Raw genomic sequence first — 256 nt, forward strand, 5'->3', positions numbered from 1 at the left:
TCTCTTGAAAACTTACTAGTCCACTTGCTTCTCAACCTATAGTTGCTCTGTCGACTTTTTATACCTAATCGTACCTTTTTTGGTACGCTTCGGCGGCATATCAGGCGAGTTTGGTCGAGCCATGGTTCGTATTTTGGCGAGACCAAACCCATTTCCCAGCCCGTACGAAAAAATAACAGGCCTCTGCGGAGGAGAGAGACGCAACAAGACCTTATCAGGATTTATTTAATAACTATGAGCTAAGACAAGTTCAGAG

The sequence above is a fragment of the Oculina patagonica genome, chromosome 8 (assembly GCF_052425735.1).
Source record: "Oculina patagonica isolate OP01 chromosome 8, crgOcupat, whole genome shotgun sequence".
In the NCBI taxonomy this organism is placed as follows: Eukaryota; Metazoa; Cnidaria; class Anthozoa; order Scleractinia; family Oculinidae; genus Oculina; species Oculina patagonica.